This window comes from Theobroma cacao, chromosome 3 (assembly GCF_053813885.1).
Source record: "Theobroma cacao isolate CCN51 chromosome 3, ASM5381388v1, whole genome shotgun sequence".
Taxonomy (NCBI): domain Eukaryota; kingdom Viridiplantae; phylum Streptophyta; class Magnoliopsida; order Malvales; family Malvaceae; genus Theobroma; species Theobroma cacao.
Window position 1 is genome coordinate 1,482,373 of NC_142641.1, and position 12,381 is coordinate 1,494,753.

General features: G+C 31.0%; 1 pseudogene; it reads right to left on the bottom strand.

The window, feature by feature from the left end:
* Positions 1-1,386: 1,386 nt before the first annotated feature.
* Positions 1,387-9,360, bottom strand: LOC148763433 (uncharacterized; annotated as a pseudogene).
* Positions 9,361-12,381: the final 3,021 nt, after the last annotated feature.

Genomic DNA, 12,381 nt, shown 5'->3' on the forward strand with positions numbered 1-12,381 from the left:
TTAGATAGTTCTTGTGGTAGGCTCAAAAGCTGTGGATATTAACTTACGAAGCTTGTTTAAGAAAGCCAATTTTACATACAACCATACCCTGCACAATTAAACCACAAAGCAGACATGTCAATACATGGTAAAGTCATAGAAACATGTAAGGCAATCACCATCGAAGGATGCATGCAATACAATCATATCAACAATAGCAACTTCCATAAAACTCTCATCCGCAGCTCCCAACAAATGAAACTTGACAGTTGGGGTTAAATTACAGAGGATAGTTATTTTGGACATCAACAAAAATTTTGTTAACTTGAGGTGCAACATTGGAAAAGGAACTATAGTGGTTTATACAATTCATTAGTTTCCAATCAAGATAAACAATGATAAACAATAAAGATAAGGGTTCAAACAAGTAATAGCACCTCCACAGATACAAAGCTTTAAGGTCTACAAAAGATATATTCTATAAATTTGAGATCATTAGCTATGTTATGATGCCCGACAATTTACCCACACAATATTATCCTGAAAGTTTTAAGAATTCGCAAGTACAAGATCGACAAATATACCTGTATGGTGAGCAGAATTAAAATATGAATCCTTTTACTTATAAATTTAATATACAATAACAACATACAAAAATTATGGACTCACACGAAGAGGATGCAAAAGGAAATTTGAACCTTTGGATCAGGATCAAAGTCTAGCTCTGAATCCCCATCATTATTAAGCCATAAATTGTAGATAATTTTTGTGCCATGGGAAACAAATTCATCAAAATGCAAATAACTTTGCTTATTTAATTATTATATGCGATTATAAATATATTACAAAAGAAAATGGCACAATTAGCTTGCAAGTCACTCAAGCCAAGTATAAGAAACTTTTAAGTCAAATCTACATTTTGGCAATCACCAAGTTCAGAATTATTTTTCAAGTAAAGCTCAGATAGCTTGCAAATAAGCTTGATTTGCTTACACCATACCATAGTACTCGATTTAAGAAACATCTTTAATTCAACAAATTTACAAACTTTTTTTTGTTTTTTTTTTTTTTGTAATTTCCATAGTTTCTTTGGTCTTCCTTTTCTCTTTTGATATAAGCATATTATGTTAAGTCACATTTTGTTATAAGAATATTTGCAAGTCTTTGTATCTCACACACCCCCTGCCACTTTTACCATGTCTCTTTCATTTTTTTCTCCCATTGGTACTATGTCTCTTTCATATTATATTAACCAACCAAGTTTTGAAAATGTTAAGTTTGGTACTTTTTCCTTATAAGAATAATATTATGAAAATATAAACTTAATTTTAAAAAACAACCAGCAAAAAATATTATAGCTAAGAGGAAAATAACATACATATCAAATTAACTAATCGATAATAACCACTAACAATTGTAAGAATTTATGCTTCTCTCTACTTTGATTTGCTTGGCCTTGGATTTGACAAAGGCTTTATCAACTCGAGATGACAGATTTTTGCTTTGTAGAGTATAACTTGATGGTGATTCCTTAGGTTGTGCTGTGATGATGATCTTGATGGTTGTTCTTTTAATCTCATTACAAACTGAGGGTGTTGTTGAACTTGTATAGTCTGTTTCGATGCTGCTTATCTGTAGCTCTAGCCTTCTATGGCCTTTTTTGTATAGCAAGGTATTAATGAAATCATCTCTATCTTTCTAAAAAAGCAAACAATTGTAAGAAGGAAGTAAAATCATAAAAAGAGAAAGAAAAAAGAAAAAGAAATGCACAAGGCCTACTGGCTTCAAAAGCTCAGCCTCTGTTGAATATGGAGACCATTGCAACAAAATGGAAAGATTAAACACAAAATGTTCTCTACCATGCAGCACATTCAGCATGCCAGTTGACACATTCTCATAATCCACCTACAGTTTGCACAAAGATCTTATAATAGGCATTGGAAACTAATAAACTCAAATAGAGGGAGGATGCAAAGGTTAACCCTTATTAATTTTGTTCTTAACTTTTTACCACTCTACTATCTCTCCATTTTTCAAGTTTCCAAAGGTGTTAAGCTCAAATTGTTGGAAGCTCTTTGAGGTTAAGTGGAACACAGTGTGCAAACCTAAGAGATATGGAGGCTTAGGCATCTCTAATATTAGCTATAAGAATCTAGCACTCTTAAGCAAATGGTGGTGGCGCTTCAAGGTTAACAATGATGCCTTTCGACGCTAGCTTATTGTGGATAAATATGGGAGCAATTAGGTCAAATGGGTCCCTTCCTTAATGCATAAAGAGAGGATGTCATCAATTTGGAGATGTACTATACAGCTTTCCTCCAATGTCAAAACACCTAACCTTGTTGACTCTCGCGCATGTCGTTGGACATTAGGTAATAAGGCTTCCATATTCTTTTGGTTAGACAAATGGATTCTCACCAATCAGCCATTTGGTGCCAAATATCCACGTCTTTTTGCCCTAGCTATGGATAAGGAGGCACGAGTATAGATGTGTGGAACAATGGCAATTAGGCAGTCGCCTTTAGACGCAACCTTTGTTCTTGGGAGAACAAGGCCTACAATGAAATCCTTTTTCAGCTTTCCAAAGTGGGAATTCTTGTGCTTGGGAAAAACAATAGACTCATATGGTAGCACAACCCAAAGGCCATTTTTTCGTCAAAGTTTTTTGCTCACTTCTTGACATTGATCCTAAAAACCGCAATGTATGGTTCCAATCTATTTGGAACTTTTTGATTCCTCCAAAGGTCTAATGTTTTCTTTAGCTTGCAATCCAAAATTTGATTCCCACCAAACACTTTCTTGCATCTCAAGGAGTTCATTTTGATGATGATCAATCTTGTTGTGTGTGGTGCTGTTTGGAAGCGGAAACTTGCTCCCATATTCTTATTCATGCCATTTCAGTTTGAAAGTTTGATGCCTTGTTTTCTAATGGTGGGGAGTTATTTAGGTCTCTCCAAACATATTCTCATCTTTTCTTCAAATATGGGCTGGTTTTGCATTTTTAGATACATTAGGGAAGTATTGGATGACTGTTTATGGCACAACATTCTAGTCCCTATGGCTTGTGCGAAATGAGTTGATGTTCTCTAACAAGGTTTGGACAATCTGAAGATTATTTTTCTTATTAAAACACACTCATTTCTCTAGATTCGGGCATATGAAGGTATTGATTTTATTAATGACGTGGGTTGGTGGACTAATTCAAATATCCTATCTACCAAGAGGCTTCTTCTTCATTCACACCTAGGTGTTCCATGGCAGCCCCCTAGGGATAGAGACCTCAAGTTTAATATTGACAGCTCAGCTCGAGATAAACCAGAGCCAGCCGGTTATAGTGGTGTCCTAAGGAACTCTGACAGCTTTATTGTAGGTGTTTTCTACAACCCCCTTGGCTGCCATCACTCTAACTACGTTGAGCTAATGGCTATTCTTTATGCATTACGTCCTGTTGCCTTATCTCCTTATGTTGGGTCCAACTTAATCATCGAGTTAGACTCAAAGAACGTTCTCTCTTATATAGCCAACAAATCATAGAAACCTTAGGCCTTATGGTAAATTTTCAATGAGATTGACACCCTCCGACTTTTATTAGGTATAGTCATTTTTTCACACATTTTAAAGGAAGGTAACTCCGTTGCTTACTCCATAGCTAAATACAAAATGGATAGGAACTCTTTCTTTCTTGCCTAGTGGTGAGGATTAATGATGTGTTTAGTTCCACTTATGCTTCTTGTGTTCTATATCAATGCTGATGACAAAGGTCACCACTATGATCATGGTTCGATTTTTTCTCTGTGTCCAGATCTCTCTTTTCATCCTGTGAGGTGTTAAATAATTAGAGCCTTTTTAAGCCATTTTGTATCAGCCTACTCCTAGTACACTTTATGGACATCAGGTTCTTTCTCTTGTAAAATTTCTTTATCAATGAAATATTTTGATTTCGCTGAGAAAAAAAATAGAGACAAGATGCTCACTATAAGTACTACTATTTTGCCATGGCCTGTTCTTGTCAAGAATGCATAAGAGAGGAAACCAATGCTTTAAGTCAGTGACTTAATCATGGAATAAAGGGAATTAACCATTTAAAAGTGGCAATGCATGTGTGTTTAATGACAAAAACATAAATAAATATAAATTGTTCTCCATATAAACCTAAGATACAAGAAAAGCTTTCTTTATTAGGTGTAACAACTCAGGCTCATGCATAACTTTATGGACTTGAATCACATGAATTAAGACTTACATTTGGATTATTAGTTATTAATAATTTGAACTTATATACAAATCATTTATCCCACATTTTTTTCATTGTGGGATGGCTACCAAACTCTATCCATGCAAAAACTCAAGTCCTAATCAAGGCCCACACCTCATATATTGAACCAAGATTACACAAAGACACAACCGCTCCCACCATAATTTCCTAAATTTTAATCATGCATGCTATGATAGATTTATATAAATAATAATGCCTTAAGCCCATCATTGCTAACTCGACAACTTTTAGAATTTGATCCACATGACTTATAAGAAGCTAAATTCAAGTTGGTAGAAAATAGAGAATGATCAACTAAGAGAAAAATCAAGAGATTATAAGAACAATTTAAACTCATAACCCTTATCCCACATATACCTAAATCATTCTCTCTAAATCTAGGTGTTCACTATTCTTTAACCCCATAAGATCCTATCATAAGACCAAGTACAATAATTTTATCCTAATACAATTAGGTTATGTTATCCTAGTCTAGCTAGATTTAAAGTCTTGTTCAACAAGGTATACTAGTTTAACTAGAATTAAACTATCTTAGTCAAACAATAATTCATAACACATATTCATTTAAAAACTCATATTTATTAGCAAAGAGGACACAAATACGAGGAAAAGCAACTTTAAAAAGAAGATCATCAACCCAAATATCATGCTAGAATGTAATACGCTTGTAATTACTAAATGGTAGCAAGTTGTTGGGTCACCAAACATTAAATTAATATCACTTCCAGTCACAATTCGATACATCCTTTGAAAAACATAAATATACCTACAGTTAATTAGAGCTATTTCTTCATTTTTCCTATCAAAGATCTTTGGTCCATACGTTGAGATAAAAGCCTTAACAAGAAGTGGAAACTGCAACCACACAAAGAGACTAATTGGAATGCCGGCCAGCAAAACGATCAGAATAACTATTTCTAATTGGCCCTTTAGCATGATAATGGCAGTTGAGGAGAAAGCTACCATCATTGTTGCAATAAAAATGAAGAGGGAGGAAAGTCCAATGATCAATTTGTTGGGCAAAGATTTGAAGAAGTCATGTGCTGCATATCGTGATGTGAGGATGCCAACGAACATCAACACCGAAGTGGTCGAAGCAAAGAGAGAAATGGCATCCGATATTATAAATACCTTAAAAAGTTTTTTTATTAAGAGTAATGGATTACCAGTGTCCTGACTAAGGCCTCCAGGAACAGTAAAAAGAGCAGTGAACATAATGGTGATGATAAGAGTGCCAACAATCGTAGAAGATTGCGCTATACCCTTCATCCATTTCTCCCCTTCTTTCACCAATCCCGCATGGCTTCGATCAAATGCTTCATAAGGAGTTTCTCCTTCTTTGTTTATATGTTCTTTAAGCAATGGTGGTACAATGGCTTCCACCTCCTGTGTTCATAATTCATACAACCAATAAAACTTAGATGACATATTTTGTCCTTTTGGGATTGAGAAAGGCTATAGCATAATTGACTTCAATGAAAAGAAAATAGTTATAAATTAAAGCCCAAAGATTTCTCAGGTTTTTTTCGTTTTCATGTCTATTTCTTCATCGAACATTACATGCTTGAGTAAATTTTATAATTCATTCGTTCATGACTTTTTCATGACATTTCATTTCTTTCATAATCTAAAAAATGTAATTTTTTTTATTCATAACCTTTAGAATTTATTTCGAATATATCTATTTATCAACTTGCCGATAGAAGTATATGGACAGAATTTGTTACATGTATGTTCATCATGTCACATGCCAAATTTTGTCCATATTTTTCATACTTTAATGATATGTTAACATAGTTTGAAACAAATTCAAGAGATCGTGAATGAAAAAATTGAGCATTTAGATCATAAATAAAATTAAAAATTATGTAAACATTAGGCAATTTCTATGGTAACAACTTAAATTTAGTCATTTCATTTTAAAACTTTTCAATAAACTTTAACTTTTATGACTCCATTGTATCATGAACTTCTATTCGCATATTGGAGCTAATACATGCAACAGATTATACAGAGACATATAGTTAAATAATTTGTAATAAATTCTAAAAAATTTTAATAAGACAGTCAATTTCAGTCAATTTTGTATAATAATTTCAATTTTTTCCCTCTACAGTCCTAGAACTTGACCATATAATGTGTTAGCCAAGGATGCTGATAGATAAGGTCCCTCCTAATTTTGTTTTATCCAAATCTAGGCCAGATTTAAATTAATATTTAATACATAAACTCATTAGTTTAGGCTTTTTTTTTGTCAATACGGTTACTTTTTGCTTTTTATTGTTTGTCTTTGATTTTCTATTTATTTTTATTTTTTTACTTTTCTTTCTCTATTCATTTTTTTGAAAAAAAAAAAGCAAAAAATAAAATAAAAAAATAAACCAAAGGAAACTTTAGTTACAAACGAATCATATGTACTAATTTTAATACAAAATGAACCAAGAAGGAACCCAAATTGGTATTCAAAGGAAAATTGGTTTTGAGAAATAAAATTTTCAAAGTGCTTTACTTGCCTAAAGCTTTTGTTCGGAGATATGTTTTGGAGCTCTAACATTTTTCTCTTAAGAAATCAAATTTTGACAAAAATGTAAGTGAAAACATATTTCCATTATCAAGCTAAAAGAAAGTCAAACAATTTTATTCTGCTAATATTTATTTTTTGAACTCAAACATTAAATGAAAAATATTTCTTCCAAAATTTTGGTAATTTTTTATTAGAAGAAAATTTAAAAAAAAAAGTACATTCATGTTAAAATAACATGTGAGAATGCAATTCCATAATATCACTCAATAAAATTAATGTAACACTCCTTGGAAGATTTCAAAGAAACATCGTGCCAACAAGATAACATAAATGAGTTCTAAGATTTAAAAAGTTTGGTGAAAGAAATAAATTTGAAACAAAGCAATTAAACTTTTCCAGGTTTAAAAGTAGGTTTGTCATTCACTGTTCAAGACACATCACATTTTCCATTAATACAGTTAGTCAAGGTGTGATATGTTAAACAGAATGAACGTTAGAGTACTTAATTGTAAATTTTTTTTACGTTCAAATCGATAATTTGACTATAAATCGAATACCAAATATTTAAGTAAGAAGTTAAATAGGTGAGGTATCTTCTCAAATGTTTTTGTTGAGACTCACTTTTGGGTTTTTCTACATACTTCTACATAGCCTAAATAGGAATTAAGAAGTTACGCCTTATTCTTGGAAGCTAGTGATAAAAAAATTTTCATCCTTACTAAATGGAACCTAAAAAGATAAAAAGAGGAGTGCGACATGGCTGTCAGATTTGGCCTTAGCTAGCTCGGCCGTTGCCGACAAAGCCAAATCGGTTGTGTGCACAAGGTTGAAGGAGATATGAAAATTGAGAGGAAGAGAGAAAAAAAAAAAGAAAAATGTAATAATTTTTATTATTAGTTCTATTTTTAATATTACATTTTTATTCTTTTATTATTTCTTACTAAAAATAAAATTAAGTAGATAGATAAGGTCAGATTAATTCTTTCTAATTTTCTCTTTTTTTTCTTATTTCTTTATATATATATATATATATATGAATACTTTAAAAAAACTATAATTTGAGACATTTTCATATTATATGTTTATTAAAAATATCACTTGTAATATATGATTGAATTATCATTTTTAAATAATATTAGGTGATTTAATTTTTAAAAGTTAAATATCTTATAAAAGCAAATTGTTCAATCTATTTGCATTATTTGTTTTGTCAAATTATTTCTTTCCTTTTTTCGTAAAGATAAAAAAAAGTAAAAAAAAAATTTCATTCTTTTCCTATAAGAAGGATTTAAAAAGTAGTTTTAATTTTTAAAAGCACATTTTAAAAAATCATTGAAGTATTATTCTTAATAATTTATGTAACATTTTTATTAATTAATTATCATTTTACCCCAACAAGTGTCCGTAAAGTTTTTGTTGCATGCATATTAAATAGCGTTAAAACTCACAAGTGAAATATAAGTATTGCATTCAATCAGTAAAAAAAAAAAGTTATTGGTGTTGTTTTTAATTTATATTTTCAAATATTATTCTATTAAGATGTTTTTCTTCTTTTAAGTCAATGAAAAGCCAAGCCAAGCAGCCAACAGTTGAAGTAATCAATCGGACAAGTTATAGAAAAAAATGAAAGAGAGAAAGATGCAAAACAGAAATTTTTTCAGCATGAGATCAGAACTAATTTTGAGCAAATCCGTAATTGTGTGTGCGTTGGAGAATTTCGAAAGTGCATGCTTCAATGTACTGGTGTTAATTAAGAGACTCATAATTTGTGTATGTGTTCTATTTTTATTTATGATTTTTTGAATTTATTCAAAATTTATTTCTGACGTGTATGTCTATTTAGTTTCGAAAGATAATATTATTATTATTTTAAGACATGTTAATGGATAGATATATTTGAAACAAATTCAAAAAATTACATATAAAATAATCAAATTATTTAAGATATAAATAGAAATGAACACAAAATAATGGTGCAATTTACTCAAAGACTTGACTATTCTTTAAAGACAAAGTTGAGGAATTATAAAAGAGAGAGAGAGATGCCGACCTCGAACCATTGTAGTTCTCTTTGCATTTTTAGAGCTGGTCCTGAGATTTGTTGAAGCTTAACCTGAGACTGGGGTGATAGTTGGCCTGCCAAATGTAACATATTATTGCCGTTCCTATCAGTGCAAGAAAGAAAAAGATACTTGGCAGTATCAAGTCCAAATATGAGGCGAAACACTTTTCTTGTCGATGTGCAGCTGCATTACCGAATATGCTTCTTCCCTCCTGGTCCCAAAACATCAATAAATCTATATTACGTTTCATGATTTCGACAATAAACTCCGTCACCCCCCGCTGAGCAGCGTTGAGCAGTGCTTGATGCACTGAACTTTGTGCAACATCAAAAGCAGCTATCGTCTGAGACATCAAAAGCAGAAGCTCATGGGCATAGATATGGGTCGCCTTTAAATCATATATTTGCTTGATTCCTACAATAACAGAAGAATTTCTTTATTATCAAAAAATAAAATGTTGTCAAGGAATGAAGTGTGTTGTAATTCAAAGTCATGAAGTAGAAAATACCTTGCGTCATGAAATTTTTCATTTTCTTTTGATCTTGTGGTTCGTAAATATTTATATGAACATCGTCTTCATTAAAAAAATGTTTGGGTCCTTTTACCTTTAAACCTGCAATAACAATGACATATTGTTATTAAATTATATTATAATGTATTATACATACATTACTTTTTTTTTAAGTGCAAACTTATTTATTCTTTAAATGTATTTTACATTGTCTTTTTTTTTTCTTTTGTGTTTAGGTTTTTTTATTTTTTTCTTTAATTTGTACATTTAATTAGTTGAAACTTGTAATTTTTTTATTTTTGTTTTCTTTTTATTTATATTGACATATTGATTAGTATGGATAAGAAAATTATATGAACAATTATACTTACTTCTGTCTAGAACTAAAATTATGGGATGGGAAAAGAAAAGAATAAATAATAATTTTTGACCTATTTATTAACTTTTTGTGAAATATAATTTGTAAAAAGATTATCTTAATTATTAGAGACTTTGGATAGAAAATTAATTTGATGAGAGAGAGAGAAATGATACTAACAAGAATAGATCCAGCGTTGCCAAAATGAGAACCCACTGCCGCTAGGGTATGCGGAAGGTTGACACGATGATACTGTAACAGCATTCATTCCATCTCCCCTTTCAACAAATGCTAAATGTGGATAATGACGGAGCAGATCTAAAGCAACATCTGGTGAAGTGATGATATAGAAAAAAAAATTTATATGTCACTCTTACCAAACCATTTGTTATTAATACACCGACAGACAAACCGTGCTGCCAAACGTTCGTTTTCTGGTGAGAGTAGAAATTCTCGTGTAGTCATGTTATATAGATAGTGAGTCATTTCTTTATGGCCTACCAAACATGCAAAATTAAGTGGAATATCTCCTTTATTATCTGGAAAAGTAAGTAATTCCCTGTTTTTTCTGATCAAGCTTTGGGCAATCTTGGTGGTTTCAGACACGATGGCATGGTGAAGAACTGTGCGACCATGGCGATCTTGCATTTTGAGGTGTTCCTTTGACATTGTGCTTAGAAATTCGTCAATCATGTCCAATTGACCCTTGAAGATTGCGAAATGAAAGGCCGTAACTGGAGTTGTCAATTACGGCATTGGTTAAATGCGTGTGGGATGTCAAAAGACTCTTTGCGGATTCCAAATTATGTTCCTCAGTAGCCTTGAGGAGCCCCAAAATATAAGTGCGGTCAGCATATCTGGCCACTGCCACTGCACAACGTTGTTAATAAAGTAGTATAAGATTGGTAATTTATCACGTAGCACTTAGGTTGAACAATTTTAGATTTTGTATACTGACGTTAACATAATTATAATATGAAAATTTTCATGTCTGATATAATTTGTTTCGAATAGTCCGTATGTAACATGTTATGATGTATTTAAATAAATTAATTCACACAATTTAACATATACATATAATCAATTTCAATTTTTTTATTAAAATATTACACATATTTAAAATATATAATAATCAACTAATTATATTTAAAGAAGTTAATCGTATTGTTATATCATAATTTTAACTTGACATATTTAATTGTTTTTATCATTATTTAATTTGTTTAATAAACTTGTCATATGTTAGGGACTCAATACTATAAGCTCAAAAGACATTCACGTACTAGTTTAGAAAAATGAAGAGAGATAAAGAGAGGTCATCACCAAAATGTCATGTTATTAAGAAGAAAATTTAAAAACTATAATCAATATAGTTAAATGGGAAATTTGATTTTTTTAATATTTTTTATTTAAAATCTAAATCTTAAATATTGAAATCCACAAAAAATAATTTTTCAGGTTTCAATTAAAAAAATATATTTAAAAAATGAATTTTTAATAAAAAATAAAATTAAACTTATAAAAAAATATCAATATCACATACTTTACAATGCACTTTTGATATATATATTTAACAAATAAAATATAATATATTAATACATATTATTTTTCGTTCATATCATAACGTATACATATAATATGATATTAATAACTATATCATATACTATTAAGGGACAGTTTTACTATTATTATCACACTTTCCACAACAGTCTTCACAACACTTTTCAACAACTTTTTTTCAACCTCAACAACTATGTCAAATTAGGCCCAAGTATAGTATAATTTGACAACTATTTTCCATTAAGAACTTGAGCAACAATTGCACTCGAACAAATATTATTGACCTCCATCTGTCAAAACAAAAATGGAAAATTAAATTTGACTCCCAAACTACCTAATTTGCACCTAATAATAAGCATATATATTTGGAATTCCACAAAATGAAGTTATCAAAAAAACTCAACTTTCAGGAATAAACAAAACGAGTCTTCTTCCTCAGTTCTTCAGTGGGGAGAGCATGCAGTTGCAAATTAACACTCTATTAACGGTTGTTTTGGCTCAATGATTTCTCTTTGGAGTTGAATTGCAGACTACTATCAAGACGGGTCATTGGGTTTATTATGCCAGAATAATGGGTGGAATATGATTCCTTCCTTACCCATGTCAAGACGTGAATGGTACAATAAAAGGGTATATATGCTTGCTAAGGGGGAATGGAATATATCCTAGGCTCTCTTTAAAAATTTGTTTGCTTCACCACCATTCCTAAAAAATGATGAATAGCCAATACCAAAAGAGACTTGGTAACTGAGAAATAAAAAAAAGAAGAAGACTTGGTAGTGGTTATTCCAAATGTGGAAGAATAGTTCAAAAATTTTATTGAATAAAATTATTCTTAAACAAATTTGAAAATTATCATCTATATAATATAAAATTTCTTCATTTTTCTCTCTCTACTTATCTTTTGCCTCTTTGCTTCTCTCTTCAAATTTCCTCCACCACCAAAGGGCGATGGGGTGCGACAATGGCGATAGTAGCATCGATGCTTGTCATGAGAAACACTAATCTAGAGCTCCACAGCTAGATTGGATTAAGAAAGTGCTAAATCTAGTGTCCATCGTTGTATATGGTCGCGAAAGTGTCAGATCCGACGTAATAGATATATAATGA